At 47.3% G+C, this 18,332-nt stretch overlaps 1 long non-coding RNA gene across 2 annotated transcripts; it reads right to left on the reverse strand.

The window, feature by feature from the left end:
• Window positions 1-321: 321 nt before the first annotated feature.
• On the reverse strand, window positions 322-13,782 carry LOC141424150 (uncharacterized). 2 transcript variants are annotated; one of them, XR_012449064.1, is made up of 3 exons: window positions 13,534-13,782; window positions 3,149-5,989; window positions 322-2,993 (listed from the first exon to the last, which is right to left on the reverse strand). It is a non-coding gene; the product is annotated as an uncharacterized lncRNA (long non-coding RNA). The 2 variants fall into 2 exon arrangements; XR_012449063.1 differs by lacking the exon at window positions 13,534-13,782 and having other exon boundaries at window positions 3,149-13,525.
• Window positions 13,783-18,332: the final 4,550 nt, after the last annotated feature.

Consider the following 18,332-nt stretch of genomic DNA (forward strand, 5'->3'; position numbering starts at 1 on the left):
CTTTCGCTGTGTCATCCCTCTCCCGGGACCATTTCCAGGGAGGCCTCTCTGGGGTCCACCGTTCCTTTATATCTGAGTTGGGATTCTTTTCCAGGCACCCATGGAAGTTTCCGCATTCTTTCTACTCTTCCTGATGTCCCCCTCAACAGCTTCCCCTCGTGTCTGGCATCCAATTCCAGCTTAGGATCTGCGGCGTCTTCTATTTTTCACACATGAAAAATCATCCAGGATTCTTTTTCAGAGCTAAGACCTTGGTCAAACATGCATAACTGATGCACACAACAGTAATATTTGACAAAGGAAAAAACCACACACGCTTCGTGAAGATTAAAGGACATTTCATCTTTATTGTATTTCCCCAAGGGAAGAGTGGCCCTGTCCTCTTTGAACACACAAAACATGGGCGCTCTTACAAAACACATACCCTTTATAAAATGGCAAACCAACCTGTCAGTGCAAGTCGATGTTCACAGTTCAACAACAAAGGCTAAAACATCAAATAAAAATGTATATTCCCAACAATTTGAGTATTCTTACATAGCTATAATATATAAGTAGAATGGATAAAAAGAACTTATTGTAAGAGTAAAAACATTTATGAATGTGTAAGTTATAATCTGAATAATGAAAATATAAAGAACAGCATGTTTTCAAATCTACAACCATCTCAAAACATTGCAAATAAATATCGTAAACATTTTATGACCAACTTATTCAAAATAATTCAATATAACTTATGATTTATATTAACTATATTTACACTAACTCTATTATGATCCCACGTGTCTAAGTTTACATATTAAAAACAGTCATCAAATCTGGCAAACCAAATATACGTGAGCATATGACCGCAACGTGAATTTTGGTGAGACTACAGGTGCCTCAGGAAAGAAGGGACCCAGCAAGGCCTGATTTCCCTTCATTCCTTCATGGACTCCCAGGTGTGCCCCCACACCGAGGAGTGGGGTAGTTTTATTAGGCTTGTTCTGGAAGAATCTGGGTTCTTCTAGGTTTGGGAAACTCCTCGCTCTTCCTTGCTCCAGCTGGCTTCAGTGTTGGTTTAGACTTCCTGATGAACATTCCCATCTCCCTGGGCACAGCGATCTGGAAGGCAGAGAGAAATGATGTCAAGAGGCAATGCTCCAGGAGGAAGGTGATCGACAGGCTAAGTCAGTCCCAACAAGGGTTTGGAACCACTTACAGATCCTAATTCACCTCTAGCCCTTCATCCAGTCTTGGGGATTGAAAGCAGGCTTCGTGCTTGCCAGGGAGGTACTCTATCCCTTGAGCTATGACTCCAGCCCTTTATTTTATTGTTTTAAGCTAGGTTCTCCTTAGCTTTGCCTAAGCTGGCCTCCGACTCCTGACGTCCTGTCTCTATCTCCCAGTTAGCTGGATTACAGGTATACACAACCATGCCCAGCTCTGAAGCATCACCAAGAATTGTGATGACTCTTGGGCTTTTCTTTCCATGACTCCAACAATCACTTAAGCCCTGAGGTCAGGCCCAACAGTCTTCTGTAGAGCAGAACATGAGGTGATTCTGCTCAAGGAAGGAAGAAAAAAGCGATGTCAGACACAGTTCCCTAGGTGTGAACTCACAATGCGACTGTGGACTAAACTCAGACCGTGGTCCTCTCCACTTACTGAAAATGTGAACCTCTAACCGTGCGACAGCATTCCTGACGTCAGGATGTCATGAACCAGGACACCAGAACCCGAATCCCAAACCAAACTCCCCATGTTTCATCCTCGCGTGAACTGGGCTAGCTGTGCTCTACAAAAATCAAACCTTTGCTCAATGCTCTGCTCACATCCATCACTGTTAAGGTGTGGCTTGTGTGCAGCCACCGCAAGCTGCGCACAGTTCCGACCAACGTTCTTGACCATAAACTTGAGGGGAAAGGGAGAAGAGGGGAACTTGGTCCAACAGTGGTAGGGTAAGGAAAACAAGAAATTTCAAAGAGAATTCTGGCCATAGGAAATTTGTTTCAAGTCAAATTAGGACTAAACTAGTTAGTGGCCATCTGTCATTGATAATATTCAGACCTCCCACATTTTCTTCTTCCTTCCTTCCTTCCGTCCTTCCTTTCTCCCTCCCTCTCTCTGTCCTCCCCCTTCCTTCCTCCCATTTTCCTTCCTTCCTTCCTTCCTTCCTTCCTTCCCTCCATTCCTCCATTCTTCCTTCCTTCCTTCCCTCCATTTCTCCATTCTTCCTTCCTTCCCTCCTTCCTTCCTTCCTTCCTTCCCTCCTTCCCTTTCTTTCTTTTTTTTTATGGCACTTGGGTTTGAACTCAGGGCCTTGACTTGCTGGACAGGTGCTCTACTATACTTGAGCCATGGCTGCAGTCCTATTTTGCTTTAGTTATTTTCCTATGGGGTCTTGTTTTGTACCCATGCCTGCCTAGATCCTGACCCTCCTATTTTTACTTCCCACATCACTGTGTTATCAGTGAGTCCCCAGAGTTGGTACCGCATGGGACCCTAGGTCAAGACTGAATTAAGAAGTGACGGCAAAAGCTCGGATGATGGGCATATGGAGGTTACAGCTAGCGGATACTCGCGGCTGACAGAAATCAGCACTTGCTCACAGCTGCCATTCGGACCCAATGGCTTTGGGTTAAAGGATTTCTACCTCATCCGAGCCCTAGCGACACTTGGGTGTCTCTGAGGCCTGGCTATATGGCCGGCCCCTGGCCCCCAGCACGTCTCTCAGGGTCACTTCTCTCTGGTTGTCATTTCTATGGCTGTGCAGTGACCGGGAGTGTCTTACAGCCTGGGATGGTTGGGCTGCTTTATGGTGTGGCACCAGGTGTGGCACGGAGTGGTCAGGCAAGGGGGTTTCAGGATTTCCTAAGCAGACATCAAATCGCCCTGGGCACACTACAAGGACACAGACACACCTTTACTGAAGCCGATGATGGAACAGAGTTCTAAGGCAGGTGGGTGCGGTCTCGCCCCCACACCCAGAGGTCCGGGTTATAGGCCTGGATCTGTAAAGAAAAACAGCTTCATGAACAGTGCTGCTCCCCAGGGAGACCTCTCCCCATGTCCGGCCTCCACTTCTTTCTAGTTCCCAAACCCATTCCTTCCTTCGCTCTCCAATCCAGAGCCTTCCCCCCAAGTCCTTCGCAGCCCGGACCCTCACCTCTTCACACTCCTCTCGGGACACCCGCATCCTCCAGCCCATGGATCGCATCATCTGGTACCGTAACTTGTGGAACAGAGGGTGCTGGAAGTAGTTCTTTCCGTAAAGAAAGTAAAATATGTCTTGCTTAGGAGCCTGGTTGTCCTCTTCCATGTCATTGGCCAGATATCTGGGGAAAGAAATCAGAGCCCTCGTCAGAGGGACAGCCAGGGAGCACCTGCACCTGCAGTCAAGTGCCAGGAAGAAGAGCAGGCTGACCCTCTCAGCCCAGGGACACATCACCCCTGCTCTGTACAAAGAGGACTGTAGAGCCCACTGTGGGACAGAGGTCTCCCAAGGGGCCTCTCACACTGTGATGATGGAGAAAAGCCCATCTGGAGATCCTGAGGCTGTCCCCTGCCACTATCATGCCCTGCAGCTGGCATCATGGCTCCCCATCTCCCTCCTCACTCCCTTTGCTCTACTTGGGCTGTGTGCACACCTGTGTCCCCACTACAGAGTAATGACCCATGGGTGTGGCCTAACCCTGTCCATTTCTCCATTTATCCCTGCCCAATCAAGTGGTTGATGGAGAATTTGGCTCATGAGATGTGTTAATTCCACCACCTTTTCTCAGACCTCTCTTTCCATCCACCCATGTGCCCTGGTGCAGAGGTTGCTGGGCCAAAGGTTTTCTTGAATGAATGAATGAATGAGGGAACAAGTGAGTGAATGAATGAAGGGAAGATTCAAGCCAAATGCCATTACTGATTACTTCATTGATACAACACAACAATAAAAACACTTTTAAAATGAACAGAACTTAGCTGAGTGCTTCAAGAATGGTGGCCTGTGCCCATGGAGCTTTAGCCTATCGGGCCTCAGCAGCTGCTGGGAAAGAAGAGCTCTCCTGTCGCCAGCACACAGCAGTTAAAGGCAAGTACATATAGCTTGGCTCTCACTCCACCGACTTTCAGGACATGATGCTTAGAAACCACAACCAAGCAGGTGGGCGTGGTGGCATATGTCTGTAATCCCAGCTACATGGGCAATGGGGAAATCAGAGGATCATGGTTTGAGGCCAACCCCAACAAAAAAGTTAGCAAGATCCCATGTCACAAAACAAGCTGGGCATAGTGGTATATGTCTATAATCCAAGCTAGGCAGAAGGCAGAGGTAGGAGAAGGATGGTAGGGGGCAAAAAGTGTGAGGCCCTACCTGCAAAACAGACCACAGCACAAAGTGTTGGTAGAGTGTTTACCTAGGAAATACAAGGCCCCAAGTTCAAACACTAGTACTGCCAAAACAAACCAAAAATCCGAATAAAAAATAACCTCCCACCACGCAAGCAGGATTTCTGCCTGAAGTGGGGGGCTTTGGCTCATACACCTCTATTGCCTGCAGTTTAAACTGGCTAGACAACGAGCAGAAACCTAGTCATTTTGAAGACAAGTAATTAGACTCCTATCACTTGGTAATAAATAATGGAGCCATGACAGGTGACTGCAATTTTTTTTCTTTTTGGTGGGACCAGAGTTTGAACTCAGGGCTTCACCCTTAGAAAGTAGGCACTCTAGAGCTAAGGCATGCCTCCAGTTCATTTTTGCTCCGGTTATGTTTGAGATGGGGTCTTGCAAACTGTTTGCCGGGCTGCCTTTGAACCACGATCCTCCCATGTCAGCCTCGTAAGTAGGTAGGATTGCAGGCATGGACACCAGTGCCTGGCTCAAATTTGCTATTTGGTAAAGACAACAGATCCAAATACTGCTTTATCTACTTTAATCTCTGCTCATAAAAATGCTTCTGAGCCTGGTGCCAGTGGCTTACACCTGCAATCCTAGCTACTTGGGAGGCTGAGACTGGGAGGATCACAGTTCAGGCCAACTTGGGCAAAAGTTATTGAGACCCCCATCTCAATGGAAAAAGCTGTGTGTGGTGGCACACACATCTCATCCCAGCTATGGCAGAAAGCATAAAATAGACAGATTACGGTCCAGGCCAGCCTAGGCAAAACCAATAATCTATCTGCAAAATAACCAGACTATCTCCAAAAAGGGCTGTGTAGAATGCCTGCCTAGCAAGTGTAAACCTCTGAGTTCAAATCCCAGTACCACCAGCAGCAGCAGCAGCAATATATATGTATAAAAAAGTAATTTTTGGTACAGGTGCTGTTTAAGTGCAGCAGAAGTCTAAGAAAAATGGACTCAGTGGAGAGAAGCAAACAAGCAGCAGCCTCCACACGGTGCCTCACAGGGTGGTGACACGAGACGCTGTGACCAGTAAGTTCTCCTAGCTGGACTCCTGCTTGTGTTCTGACTTCTTGGGGCAATCAGTAATTCCCACTGCTTGACAACAGAGCAGGCAGGGCTAGCAAGAGCTTTGGAAGCTTCCTCATGCTTGAGGAACTTACATTTTAAAGCCTCTAGGGCCCAGGGCTCCAATTAAACAGATGCTGTTTTGGAACAAAACAATTATTCGCAGTCACATATACAAGGCTGTCAAGGTGGCGAAAGTTTTAAAGACAGGAACAACACATTTAGGCCTGGCGGAGTGGCTCAAGTGGCAGAGCGCCTGCCTAGTGAGCGTGAGGCCCTGAGTCAAACCCCAATACCACAAACAAACAACCAAACAAACCAAAACAAAACAAAGCCAGCGTCTTTAGATATGATTTTTAACCAAGACACAGATGACATAAAGGAACAATGTCCCACAGGTCTGTGCATTATGGATAAAATGCACTCTGTCAGATACCATACCATACCTTCATAGACGTGTTATACAATGAAATAAATGAAGTAAAAAGATCCAGGTAGCGAGTTGTGAATACCAGTGCAAACAGAAGCTGGCTTTTCCCGGAAATACCTGAACAAACAGAAAGAAAGCATGAGAAAAGTCCTGGAGAGCGACACGGGAAGTGTGTGTGGGGCAAGGGCTGGCGTCGGAGGCCCGGGTCTAGGACAACTGTGAGTAACCAAGAGTACTTCCAGTTTTTCTTTCCTTTAGCATCCCAGTGTGCACTACTCTTGAAGGCCCTGCCAGCTTTTGTCTTCCTGTGATAGGTGAGTCTAGGAAAGTGACTTCATTGTACCACCAGCACACCAGGACGGGTGTCCTCCAAGGAGCACTGCGCTTCTCATTCTGTCACCTCAGGCAGGAGTACATTTCTTTCAACAGCTGGGCTATTATTAGCATTGTAACTGTCTTTACCTCTGGATCTTTCCATTTTAAAATACGGTCTCCATGGCTAGGGGCATATGACGCAGTAGAAGCATGCTTGCCTAGCATGCTGAGGCCGTGGGTTCAATCCCCAGTGCCATCACAACAAACCAGAGCCCAAACCCAGTTTCTCCATGGTGACAAATCTTTGGAGGGTGGAGTTGGAAGCTACTCTGATTAAGGGGACAAGGAATCAGCTGAGGAGACTGGTTTAGGTCTCCAAGCAGGAGCCTCTCGTCCCCTGGAATAATGACACAACAGTGCACACCTACTTGGTAGGAGGTGGAGATGAGGAGGATCAAAGTTTGAGGTGAGCCTCGACAAAAAAGTTTGAAAGACTCCCATCTCAACCAACAAGCTGGGTGTGGTGGCATGCACCTGTGACTCCAGCAATGGAGGAAGCACAGGTAGGAGGGCTGTGTCCTAGGCTGGCCCTGGGCAAAAACGAGACCCTATCCAAAAGAATAACAAAAACAAAGGGCTGGTGGAGTGGCTCAAATGGCAGAGCGCCTGTCTAGCAAGCAAGAGGCCCTGAGTTCAAACCCCACTATAGCAAACAACAACAACAAAGTTACAAATAAAAAAAAATTAAACTCCATCTTTTAGATTCATCATACATCATTTTGGTTTTTGTTTTGAGGCAGGATCTCTCTCTCTCTCTCTCTCCCAGGCTGGTCTTGAACTTTATATCCTCCTGCCTCAGCCTCCTGGGTGCTGAGATCAAGGTGTGCACCACCATGCCCAGCACCATTATGCATTTTAGTAAGCATGTATTTAACAGAAGAGTCACTACAACCAAGTGACATTCATAACACCCCGGGACATAAAATAAATCACATTGTTTTTCAATGACACTTCATAGTTTGCTGAAACTAAGAACCTGGATGCAAGAATGTTATTTTCTAAGTATGAGTAATTACAGTTCCAGCTTATTCACAGTAACATCTAAAGAGAAACCAAGAAAAGTTGACTCTTTCCAAACCCATCAACAGAAACCAATTTCAAGAGCCAAAGGAAGAGATTCAGGCAGCACATGTGCTGTTAAGTCTTTTCCTCAGCAACGAGGACTTTTTTCCACGAGAGATCGGTGTTCAAAGGAGAAGCCATGAAGCTGATGGTAAAAACTAGACCCGAGATGGGAAAAGAAACTGGAAGCAGACAACTCACACTGGATGTTTGTTGAAGCCTTCAAAGATAAGTTTCCAGTCTGCTTGCTGTACGGTTCCACCTAATGTTTCAAACTTATAGGATACAAGCTGAGCACCTATACTCTTAGTTACTGTGGGGTCTAAGACTGGAAGGAATGCAGTTCAAGGCCAGTCCAGGCAAATAGTTTGTGAAACTCCCTCTCCAAGAAAACCATAGCAAAATGGACTGGACGTGTGGCTCAAGTGGTAGAGTGCCTGCCTTGCAAGTGTGAAGCATTGAGTTCAAATCCCACTTCTACCAAAAACCTTACAGGATACAGATGGGCAAATTTTTCCATAAAGGGTTGATTCTTTAAAAAAAAAAAAAAAAAGGAGGAGGGGGGGTTGGAGGTACAGCTCAAGTGGTAGCATTTGCCTGTTTAGCAAGTGTGTAGTCCTGAGTTCAAATCCCAGTACTACCAAAAAAAAAAAAAAAAGGAAAGAAAAATTATAAAAAGGGTTTATTCTAAAGCAGCTTTGGAAACCAGGCAGAGTACTTCTGTCCTCATTTTCAGCATTCCTGTACTAAACACCAAGGACAATAATATAGCTCTAATCACTCCTCTTTGAGATTCACCTCACCTGTCACCTCCTCTGGGACATCCTCCCTTGTGCTGTTGATTCATCCAGCTGCTGCCCTCGTTTTTCTTACAGACTTAAAAAGACACACTATGATTGGGTTCCTGCCTCCTCTCTCCCCAAACCTCCACTCACCACAAAGCTGAGATAGGCAGGGGTCGTGCCTTATTCCGTTTTGTATTCCTTATGTGGGACCCTGGGCCTGACACACAGCAGGCTCCACAAGATACTTGCTGAATGAATGGACACATGGAGAAAAGAAAAAGGCAGTCACCTTTTCGTGTCACTGGGCAAATTTTCATTGTGTGGTATTTGGGGAATACACTTCTAAAGCATTTCCAAGTCCAGCTGTGTCTTTCGCCTGAACAGTTAATGTGCTCTGTCCCAATTCACTACCAGCTAGAGCATGGAGAGCTCCCTGGGTGAGCACAGGGTAGAGAGGAGGACAGACAGCACTGGCACCATGGTGCAGAATCCAGGCAGGGACCAGCATGCTGGGAATCCCCAGATGCTTACATGATTCTACACTGTGCTCCCTGGCTTGGATCCTGATTGGCAATTAGCAGCCTTTCCCTTTGCACTGTAGAAATGTCAGTCTCCACAGGAAGGCAGGAATCCCAGCTGAGGATGTGAGGGGCCCAGGAATCACCTCGGGGGATGCTGTGGAGTGTTTGCTAGTAACTGCTTGTTGGGCAAATGCTCTACCACTTGAGCCTTACCTCTAGCCCTATCTCCATTTTAATTTATTGATTTGCTGTGCCAGGATTGAACCCAGGGCTCATGCATACTAGGCAAGTGCTCTACCACTGAGCCACACCCGAGCCAACACCAACAACCTGGTTTTAGAACAACATACACCAAAGCTCTCAGGTAACAAGCACTCACAGAATATGCACTGTAAGCACTTCAGACACTGATGTCCTAGTACCAAGTGCACCAAACATCCATAGTAAGTAGCATCACTTGTCAAATGGAAGTCACTCATTAAACTTAACATCTCTCCTGTCTTTACTCACAAAGCTGAGCTACTATATACTTCAGTGTAGCTACTTTAAAGTCTGATGTAGTTAAAAGTTGCATTTTTAGATCAGGGACATAGTAGCTCATCCCAACTACTAGGGAGGTAGAGACTGAAAGGACTGTGCTTTGAGACTAGCCTGGGCAAAAAGTGAGACTCATCTCAACAAAGGATCAGGCATGGTGGTGCACGCCTGTAGGATTCTTGGAGACCCTTTCTGGAACACAGCTAAAGCAAAAAGGGCTGGAGGCACGGCTAGAGCGGTACCGCCCCCTAAGTACTGCTCATCCCAAAAGTGATTAGGTCTTTTTCAACACCCCTGCCACTTCCAAGTGTAACTTCCCAAGCTTTTCAAAAGCCCCTTCTCTATGTGTTTGTGTATAGGTACTGTATACATTTACCCCTCAAAGCATGGCTCATGGTGGCTTTAAGCGTGCTTTTTGAAGCTATGTCTCAGATTCATCATTCCCTGCTATGAGTATGTCTCACTCTAGCTCAGTTCTTTGCGTTGTTTACAATTTTTGTTATAAATCTTGCACAAACATCTTTGTACCTATAGATGGTGTTTTGCACTTACTTAGGTACAATGAACATTTTATACTTTTATGTCATTTGTTCACATATGACAATTTCTATAGCCCAGATTCCTTAAAACTACTGGTACAATAAACATGAACACTGTCACCTAGCACGGCCAAACCTGTCCTAGGGAGGCAGCGACCAGGCCATTAACACCTGCAGGGAACGCCCTTTTCCTCAGCGTAACACTTCCACTTTCTCCACCTAGTGGGTAGATAATGGTGTGTGCTGCCATTTGCACACCCAAGTTCAGAACTAGTGAGGCCGGGGATTTCTGCATGCCAATTGGTCTTATTTTCTGTGAACTGCCAACTTGGTCAATTTTGATGGTTCTTAACCTACTGTCACCTATACTACAGATTATTTCTCTTGGTTTCTTGTCTTTGATTATATTTTGAAATAACAAGTTAACTTAGAGGCATGTGTCACCTTGTCTCTTCCTCAGTCTGCCCGGTCCTACCCAGGACCATGGTACGAATACACATTCAGGTCACCTGTGTCCATCGGCAAACTTTTATTCTTTTCTGCGGAGTTCTTTACACTCCTTGTTGGGAAGCCAGAGGCATCTCTGGCATCTTTTTTGTTGCTTCACACCCATACTATTTATTGCCCATCTGGTTTGACATCCACATATCCACATTTTTATCTTTTCATACGTGTGTCTTACCATCTCATCTGAACTGCTGGTGCCTTTTTTTCCCCCCTTCAACGCTGGGGATTGAACCTCCAGCCTGCTAAGCAAGCAGTCTACTGCAGCTTCCAGAGCAAAAACTTTGATTGTTGCCAGCGGTTGCTGTGAATTGCCTGGGTGCCTTGCACACAGCAGGTGGTTAATAAATGCTTCAGAGCAATGATCACTCCAGAGACTAGCACTCAATAACAGCACCAAGAGGGAGTTGGGAATATGATGCAAAAGCTTCCCGAAGTACTCAGTGTCAGCAATAAAAGGAGGTATTTTCCACTTACTTAAAAATATAAACCCAAATATGTGATATGCAGAGACACTGTTTGGGAGGTTGACAAGTTTGTAGCCTGCATAACAACATCTAGGAGGGAAGGAGAGAGACCAGGCAGGGGAGGAGGGCTGGGGGTCATGGCTCTCGGGACTCCCCTGTCACTCAAACTCTGTAGATAGAGCACTTAACCGCCTACAGGGAAACAGAGATAGAAGCCCCTTCATCTAAACGCCATGCTTGTTCTCCCAGGTTATCTAGGCAGCGTTTAGGACAGAAAGAGAGCGATGATTTGAGCATACCGAGGATCAGACTGCCATGATAGTTCAGAAATATGACACTCACCCTTCATTTTGGGGAGCCCTCTGTAATGACCATGGCAGATGCAGTCATAAAAGAATGCAGATTCAAACAAGATCAACTCACTGTCCCACTTTTTTAAAAACAGATCCTTAATAGGAGCTGTTCTGGAATGAGATTGCAGGAAACTGAATCCCAGCTTCCTCCCAAGCCCACCCTGTCCTTCACCCTTAGGAAAAAGGGCCTGTGGTTTGGAGGCTGCAGGCCTGTTCAAAAGTGCCAAAATCCTAAAATAAGCCCCATCCCAGTATTTTTGAGGTGAGAAACACAAGCTGGTTCTATATTGTCTCCTATTCCTGTTATATGAGAAATTCTATCAAGTTCTTATTCTTTCAACAACTTTTATAATTTAGGATGGAAAAGCAACACAGTTAGTGAAGCCCAGCACTTAATTCTGAAGCAATGATCTTGGTGATTTCTGACAAAGATCTTGGAGATTTCATTTTTTAAGAGGCTGGTTTCGAAAAGTCACACCAGAAGGAAATCCACCGGCCAGAAATACTTGGGAACACACACTATCTTCCTTTGTGGCATTAGGGTTTGAACTCAGGACCTCACTCTTGCTAGGCAGGCATTCTACCACCGGAGCCATCCCCCCCAGCCCTTTTTTGTGATGGGTTTTTTTTTTCAAGATAGGGTCTCCAGAATTACTTGCCTGGGGCTGGCTTTTAACCACAATCCTACTGATCTCTGCCTCCTGAGTAGCTGGCATTACAGGTGTAAGCCACCAATGCCCGGCCCTTTGTTGGCATTGTAGCTGAAGTACTTTCCATTTTCCTTAATGCTCTCAACCTCCCAAATGAAAACAATGAATATGTAAAAAACAAAACAGCAGACCCTCTCCTTGCAACTCACCATCCTCTTAAGAATTAGGAATTCTCCCCAACATTTTAGTGTGGATACAAATTAACTACCTGCCAGAAAAGGAGATTCTAGGACCCACACTCATACAAAGATTTTGAAGTAAAACTAAAGATTGAAAGTAACATCTTAGTACAAGAACAAAAAGACCTAATCCACTAGCATCAAACATTTAAACTAACTCCTTAGGCCAAAGCAGACAGATTTAGTCAAAATCCTTAACTGTGAATTACTGATTGTGTTTCTACCCTGGCTCTGTCACTACGATTACCTTCTGAGATTCCTCTCTCTCAGAACAGGGACAATGGCAACTACCCCTACGTTGTTTTAAGGATGTCTCGAGTAAGTCATGGAAAGCACTTAGTTGACTACTCAATACACAGAAAGTGCTTAAAGTTAGCTATCACAATTGCTTGGCTGTCACTGGAAATCATGCAACTGAGCCTTTCAGTGTACGTCACCTCCATGTAACACACACTGGCTTCAGTACATAGTACATGGACTTTGTAACATCTATGTTGAGTGCTCAAAGTTCTTTTTTTGGTTTTCCTTACTTCCTGGATCTCAGCTATGTTCCTGGGAGACAGGTGAGGCCTGCAGACAGCAGAATCAAAGACACAGTGTTACTTTAGAAGTGAAGATTTTTATAAATCAACCAGATAAATGGAATCTGCCACCCAGGTCCTTTAGGATTCCCATCCTTCGCTGCCTGAAAAAATTAAGTTCTGGAGTTCTTCAAAGTTATAAGTTTAAGGAAGGCTTTGCATTTGACGAAACTATTTAAAATGTGCCTTCCTTAATGAAATATACAACTCCATTATCTGGGAGAGGTTTGTTGCACTGGCTCCCAGCAAGACTTGCATGAAATGAGCATGTCCTGTGCGGAGGGACCAGGCCAACTCACTGGTGACGTGGAGCCAGGAACCGCGTGGGACCACATGGGACCTCAAGGGTACCCAGAGCCGCAGATTTAGCAGAACCCGTTATTAGATAGATGAAGGCCCTCGAAGTTTAAGAAATCATTTGCCTCTCAAAGCAGCACGAACTGCGTCAACAAACTCAAAGACCCAAGCCCCCCCAGCCCTGCGGATGGCGGGTGCGATCCGGGATTCTAGGGCTTGGGTGACCTGACCCGAACCCCCTACAAACCAGCACTATCCTACAGCCCCGTCCTTGCAGGGGCAGGGTGGGCAGCAAGATGACCTCTATCCCCGGCCCTCCCAGGCCCCCATCTCCCCGCTGCCACGTCAGGTCACGGTCCTGTCTTCCTCCCCTCTCCAGTCCCATTGATCCGAGGGTCTCCAACCTGGGTTCCGCCCGGAGAATCCCCCGGATGAGGGACACGCCCACCGGACCCCCATTCCAAAGTTTTCAGACAGAACAGGGCACCGCACAGCGCGGCCAGCGCCCCCTGGGCCCACGGCTCAAATTCAGGAGCAAACCGAGTCCAGCGGGGCTGCGCTGCGACACCAGCAGGGCCACCGCGAGGGGCCGCAGAGTCCCCTCACACCGGGCCCATCGCCCACCGACGGCCGTGATGGCCACCGCGATCCCAGCCCCCTTCCAGGGACGGCCGGGGTCCCCCCCGCCCCGCCCCCTCGGGAGCCCCGGCCCCGCGCGCCCCAGCCTCTTGGGCCTCGCCCGGCCGCTCACCGGCACAGGAGCGCGTCTTCCAGATCTTCAGCAGCAGGATGACGATGGCCGCCAAATGGGACAAGTCACCGGTCAACCGGAAGATGTTCATGGCGGCGGCGACAGGTAGCAAACGCGCGGCGGCCCCGAGGCTCAGCGGCTCAGGAGGCGGCGGAGGCGGCGACCCCTGAGAGGAAGCGGCGAAGATGGCGAGAGCGGGCGCGACGTGGCCAGGGACGTGGCCGAACCGCCGTCGCGCAGGCGCGGGGCAGGCTGGGAAAGCGGGCGGCCGCCAAGCCCCGCCCCTTAGCCCCGCCTCTTAAAGGAGCCGCTCCCAAGCGCAGGCTGGGCGCTACAGCCGGTCCTGGCTTTCTGCTGAGAGTGGTTGGGTTCTTGTCAACTTCCCTCTGCTGCGCTTCCGGTCTCCCCTTGGTGCCAGAAGTCTTCTTTACTGTTTGAAATGACATTCCTTTGTGAGGGTTTTCTTTTTTTTTTTAATCCCCTAACACTTGTTTTTACTATATGAAAATGTACAAGAGGAAAATCACGCGTGATTGATCACGGTGGACCTGGGCTGTAATAGAGGATGGGCTGAAGTGGGAATTCTGCCGTGATAGAGAATGTGTGCGGGGGTGTGGCTCAGTGGTAGAATGCTTGCCTAGCATGTGAGGAGACCCGGGTTTGATCCCCAGCCTTGGAGGGGTGGGGAAGGAAAAAAAAAGATAGATAAATGCAAAATGAGGTGGAAAAGGGAACATTTCCTTAGGATGAGAGATCGATTAGGCTGGCAGCCAGGGTCTGCTGTACAACTTGTAGCCACTTCTGCCTTTGGCAGCCTCCCTGAGCTTGTAGGGCGTTTGCTATTTAACTAAGAAGAAATTTAAACTATAAGGATAATTTATTTATTATTATTATTAATTCTTTTTTTTTTTTACCATTTATCTTCAACTACAAATGTACGTATCAGAGCATTTAGGCTGGGGTTGTAGCTCAGTGTTAGACAAGTCTAGCCTGATTGAGGCTCTGGGTTCATGCCACAGCACCTGGGGGTGGGGAGAGGCCTGGCCTGGTGGCTCACCCCTATAATCTCAGCAATTTGGGAGGTGGAGATTAGAAGGATCATGGTTTGAGGCTAGCAGGACCAAAGAGTGACGGAGGGGCAGGGCGCAATACTGGGGATTGAACTCAGGACCTGGCCTGGCTAAAGCACTTAACCACCTGAGCCACAGTCCCAGTCTAGCTGGTGGCCTTTTACCTGGCAGAAATAGAAGCTGTCATGGAGTGTTGGCGGGGAAGGAAAGGCCAGTCAAAGGTTTGGGATAAGTTTCATCTCCAAATAAGAAATGATTCTGTACTCTTGTCCCAGGTGTAAAATCTTGTCATTTTTGTTGAGTCACATGTTCTCTGCAAGTATGACGTATTTCAAACACGTCTACCAACTGGTAAGTATAAAAGTCTCAGACCAGTTTTTCAGAACAACCCACAACCTGGTCCTGGTGTATGAGATCCTGTGAGACCACAGAAAGGCAGACACACCCAGTATGGATCACACAATGCAATTTATTGGGGTCCTTACAAAGTTTTTTTGGGTGGTACTAGAGATTGAACTCAGGGCCTCAAGCTGCTCTACCACTGGAGCCACGGCCCATGTTCCTTTTACTTTCAGCTTGCTTTTCAGATAGGGTCTTGAACTTTTACTCAGGCCAGCCATGGACCCAAATCCTCCTACTCCCACCTCCTGAGGAGATAGAATTATAGTCACGAGTCACTACACTGCCTTGCTTTTTTGGGGGGTGGAGTGGGAGGTAAGACTGGTGTCTTGAACTCAGGGCTTCACACTTGCAAAGCAGGTGCTCTACAGTTTGAGCTGTACCTCCAGTCCATTTTGCTCTGGTTATTTTGGAGATTGGGTCTCTAGAACTATTTGCCTGGGTTGCTCTCCAACCTCAACCATCCCAATCTCAGCCTCCCAAGTAGCTGGGATTACAGGAGTGAGCCACCAGCATCACACAGCCTTATTTTTGAGATTGGGTCTTGCTATCTTTTTTCCCAGGCTAGCCTTAAACCTCCACCCTGCTGTCTCTGCTTCCTGAGTTATTGGTTGGCTTTATGAATGGAAGCATGGTGCTGGGAACCAGCAAGACCATTGGATCCCCTCAATTTGGGTCAGAAAGAGGGGCGTATGTATGACTCAGAACAAAAGTGATTTCATCCTGGCTGAAACGGACCAGGCTTATCTTATGATAATCTGAAGAGTAAGGCACAGCCCTGGTGCCAGGGTCCTCACGGTTTGCTGGGAAACTCCCCAGGAAAAACCAGCCTCAGTTTCTCAGGGGCGATCACGACCATTTTCAAGAAAGATGGCTGCAGTTGTGTCAGGCTGGATCCATACACCAGTCTTAATATTTGGGGGCGCTCACTGGCAATAGGACATTGTAAAACAAAATGATTTATATGCTAAGGTCTTGCCGCTTGTATAAATATTTGCACACAGTGTGTACTTGTGCGTTTCAGCAGTGGGCCAGGGGTCCTGACATTCCTTCCTTTTTCCTATAAATGAAAAAGAGTCACAGTGCGTGACCACTGAGAAATAGATGTGTAAAGTGAGCTTCTATCAGGGTGATGCAAAGTTAGACACTGAAAATATCGAGTACTTTGAAACAAACTACTTTCTTCGTCTCTCCCTGCAGTTTGGATGCAGTATGTGTTTACAGTAGGCTTTGTGAGCTTTTTTTTTAAATGGTGTTGGAATTTGAACTCAGGGCCTTACCACTTGAGACATACTCCCAGCCCATTTTTGCTTTAGTTATTTTTCAGATAACGTCTCATATTTTTGCCCAGAGCTGTTTCAACCAAGTTCCTCTTATCTACACCTCCCAGATACTGGGATCATAGGCATGCATCATTATACCTGGCTTCAGTATTGAGATAGGGTCTCACAAACTTTTTGCCTGGGCCGGCTTCAGATAGTCATCCTCCTACCTATGCCTCCGACGTAGCTGGGATCATAAGCCTGTGCCGCCGTGCCTGGCCAGCATCCATTACTCTTTTCAAAATTAGGATCTGTTCATTGTAGAGGGGCTGCATTGTGACAATTCCAGATGGGCTTGTATTGCACATAGATTAGATCACCCACCATCTCTCCCTCGACCCCTCCCCACCCCACTTACAGCAATCGCAAGAGATTTTTTTGCTCTAGTTCATAGCATATGTGAAGTCCATCCTCCATATTCCCTCCCCTTCATCTCCCTCATTCAGCTCCTCTCCCACTAGCACCCCACACGCTGTACACATTTTACTTGGGCTGTGTGCACACCTGTGTCCCCACTACAGAGTAATGACCCATGGGTATGGCCTAACCCTGTCCATTTCTCCATTTATCCCTGCCCAATCAAGTGGTTGATGGAGAATTTGGCTCATGAGATGTGTTAATTCCACCACCTTTTCTCAGACCTCTCTTTCCATCCACCCATGTGCCCTGGTGCAGAGGTTGCGGGTCCAAAGGTTTTCTTGAATGAACGAATGAATGAGTGAACAAGTGAGTGAATGATTGAAGGGAAGATTCAAGCCAAATGCCATTACTGATTACTTCATTGATACAACACAACAATAAAAACACTTTTAAAATGAACAGAACTTAGCTGAGTGCTTCACGAATGGTGACAATTTGATTAGACCCTGCCTTCAACAGGTGTCTAATGGGACAAGAATCCTGGATATCCGATTACAATGAGACTTCACCGAAGTTTTGCTGGGTGGCAGAAGCTGGCATATCGGAACACAACGGTTTTGTGCTTGGTTTGATTTGGTTGGGTTTGGTTTTTGAGATGGGTGCTATGTTGCCCGTGCTGGACTCAAAGTCCTTATAACCTGCTACCTCCACCTCCTGAGTGGCCGGGATTACAAGTGGGTCCCACAATGCCCAGCTAGGTTTGGGTGTGTAAACTGACCTTCAGGGTAGGTCATGTTTTCCCTGACCTGCGGGACACGGTTTATGGGGTCATCTTGCCTCCAGTGAGGGGATTGCTGTGCCCACAGAGGACGTGAGCTTAGCCTAATCATCAGCCCATGATCTTAGAGAGACGCCAGCTTTCACCTTACCAGATCATCGCCGCCAGCCTCACCACTGACACACGAGCCATGACTCGGGAGGACAAGAAGCTTGGGTGGAGTTGATTCTGGACCTGTGCTCAGACTGTTTGATCTCAGGGCTGCACTGACCAGTGTCCCCTCTCTCTTTTGGTGCCTCTGCAGCACAAGCTGCCACCTAGAGTGCAGGTACATGGCTACTGCCCCTGGTTACAAAGTGTGTCCTGCCAGGGGACAACAGGCCCCCAAACTGTTCTATGAATAGAAAGTGGAGGAAAATATGAAATTAGATCCACATGGCTATAACAGAAAGTTTAATATGCATCATAAATGTTAGCAGATTCTTTTGAACCCCAATGCAAGTGTTCAGAGGCAGAGCCTTGGGAAGAGATTAGGCTTGAGGCTCCTGACACATGGACAGTGTGTGTGCCTTTAGAGAGGAGCTTGAGGGGCTGGGTTCAACCCTTCCACCCACCCATCCTGAGAGGACACAAAACAAGGTGCCACGTCACAGGGGAGGGCTCAAACTCTCCACGCAATGATTGTTATAAATTTGAAAAGTTCCTTGAGGCAAACCATTGTGGGTGACAGCCTGCCATGATTGGCCCACTCCGTACTGCTCCTCACAGGGCCTTTGTGATGTCATAGAGCAGCATGTATTTAAGGGCCCGAGTGGGCTGGCTTTTGTCCTTTTACTGCAGGGAGCTCGTTGGGTGTGACCTGCTGGACTC

Source organism: Castor canadensis, chromosome 6 (assembly GCF_047511655.1).
Source record: "Castor canadensis chromosome 6, mCasCan1.hap1v2, whole genome shotgun sequence".
NCBI classification, from domain to species: Eukaryota; Metazoa; Chordata; class Mammalia; order Rodentia; family Castoridae; genus Castor; species Castor canadensis.